Source organism: Rosa chinensis, chromosome 4 (assembly GCF_002994745.2).
Source record: "Rosa chinensis cultivar Old Blush chromosome 4, RchiOBHm-V2, whole genome shotgun sequence".
Taxonomy (NCBI): domain Eukaryota; kingdom Viridiplantae; phylum Streptophyta; class Magnoliopsida; order Rosales; family Rosaceae; genus Rosa; species Rosa chinensis.
This window is the reverse complement of record NC_037091.1, coordinates 29,631,545-29,633,984: the sequence shown is the minus strand read 5'-3', so window position 1 is coordinate 29,633,984 and position 2,440 is coordinate 29,631,545. Positions and strand designations below refer to the sequence as shown.

The window sequence follows — 2,440 nt, the reverse complement described above, 5'->3', positions numbered from 1 at the left end:
ACCGTCAACTTATCCATCCCAAGTCAAGAGCTTGGAAATTCCTCCGTTCAGTCATTTTCGATATTGAGCTTTTATTCTATCTCAACTAGTCATGCTCAAGTCCTTAAAAAATTAATTAAGCCCAATTAGTAACTTAATAATAATGACAACTTCCTTAAGTAACCAAAACGTGTTAAATTCACCAATTTACTCCAAATTGATAATTACGGGTAACCATTTCTGAATAGTCCACTTAACAAAGTAAACTCATTTGGAATATGGTAATTACACTACTTTCAAGTTATAATTCAGGTTAACCATTCGACCTTTTTTTTTTTTTTTTTTTTTTTTACTTAGCCTTTAAACCTTAAATGTAAAATTCATGATCACCATTTCCAAATGATTCGGTCCTTACGGAAATTCCCGGATATGGTAGTATTAGAATATTCCAATTGGCAACTCGTTTCAATAATCTTCATCGAACAATCGATTTAACTTGCTCAAATAAAATGTGTCATTCTCACCACAATTTCCTCTTAACATCATTTTCAACATTCAATTACTTGCCAAACTCGTCAAAACCGATCCATTCAATATTCACCAATACCTTAATTATTTGGCCAAACTACTTACCACTTCTAGTAAGACGTTTCCACAATGGTAATCAATTCGTTACTTCCTGACTTTGCACAATCATAACACCATCGAAAATATATTTGAAACCATTCTAATTGCAAACCACTAACTCCATCAATTCAATAATTTGACCAAACCAATTATAGCAATTATAAGGTCACCGAACCCAATTCCTTACCAATTCTTCATCTCCAAATAGAGGGCCAATTCTAAATAAGTGTAGTCCTCCACCACCAACAACCATTCGAACTCCTAGCAATAACAACACAATTTAATAACAATCTTCAACCAAATTTATATCTCAAAATGGAGTTCCTGATTCTTACCTTCCTTCATTATACGTCAAACTGAACCAATGCCTATTCCTTTCTCCACAAACTTCAAAACGCATAATCAAAAACTAATAAAGGTGGCCTGGATATCCGGTGGCGGAGCCACGATGGTCCACACGGCAGCGGCAGCGCGTGCAGCGGTTCTGGCCAAAGCAAAGGTCGGGACCAAACGGTTTTGAAGAATGAGGAGGCTCTGATTCCAACTATGGTGGTTGTGCAGCTCGAGTGGCCGGAAACGACGAATCAATACTTGCAGAATCCCAGATTCCGGTGACGACTTGTATGGCCTCGTCCGGCATCGGTGGGTGACGGAACCTCTGGGTTTTCTTCTCCATTGCTCGCTGAGTGCAGCGGTGATGGTGGTGTGGTAAAGGGATGACTGGAAATCGGTGAGGGTCGTGGAACAATGGCGTCGCAGATTTGGAGGTCGAGTGCGGTGACCGGAACGTCTTGATCGACGGCAAAACGACTGGGTCTTGGTCGGGTTTGTGTTATGATTCAAATGGTGGTGGCGGTGTAGTGTGGTAGTGGCCGGGAAGTGGTGATTTCGGAAAGAGCAGAGAGATGAGGAAGGAAGAGAGAGAGAAGAGAAGAGAGGCCGTGCGGTCGAGAGAGAGAGGGAGAAATGAGAGAGGTTAGGGTTTCTTCACTTATATAGTTGACTTTGTGAAAAGACCATTTTGCCCTTCTAACATCTCCGAAAAACTCCGGCGTAATGTTTCTACAGACCATATCTAATTCATACGAATTCTGATTTAGGCGTGCTACGTGTCCACGAACTCAGTTTGATGTCCTCTACAACTTTCATGAAGGAAATTTTCTCAATTAAAGAACGAAACAAAAAAATCAACTTTTGGTCAACGAAAAGCACCGAAACGAAGTAAAAAGTGAGAGTAATTGTTGTTTACCGCCCGAATGACTAGTAAACCGGTAAATTTAGGTTCGGGACGTAACATTGAGTTTGCTGCTGCAAATCCATGAGTTTATATTTCGTACGAATTATACAAGTAATGGCAGTTCTTACATCAAAAACTAATGGTTCAATGGACCAAGAAATAGTTTTATAAGGTAATACATCACTGATGGAATTCACTTACAATGAAGCTCTCTCGTATCTTAAAGCTACCACAGCATTGCTATTAGTTTTCGTAGTGATATACACAACCTAAAAGAACAAAGAAAGAAAGAAATTACCAGACTCTATAGCTTCATTTGAGTATTCTGCAGCACTCAATATTTCTGTAACCATGTGAGACTGTCTGCATACCTCCTCCGGTTCCAACTTCTTTTTCAGAAGGATCTCTTTCAGCTTAATTGACTTGAGCTGCTCCAACTTTGACACTTCAGCTTCAACCTGCAGAAAGAAAGTTAATATATTTAATTAAACATATTTATGCTCCAAGTGTTTCTACAGAGCAGATGCAATGAAAAAGTAAAACATATATCACCTTATCCGAGATCTCTAAACTCAAATAACATACTCACATCATTTA

At 39.1% G+C, this 2,440-nt stretch overlaps 1 long non-coding RNA gene across 1 annotated transcript; it reads right to left on the bottom strand.

Moving 5' to 3' along the window:
* Nucleotides 1-733: 733 nt before the first annotated feature.
* On the bottom strand, nucleotides 734-1,059 carry LOC121052984. Its single transcript, XR_005810457.1, has 2 exons — nucleotides 942-1,059; nucleotides 734-867 (listed from the first exon to the last, which is right to left on the bottom strand). It is a non-coding gene; the product is annotated as an uncharacterized LOC121052984 (long non-coding RNA).
* Nucleotides 1,060-2,440: the final 1,381 nt, after the last annotated feature.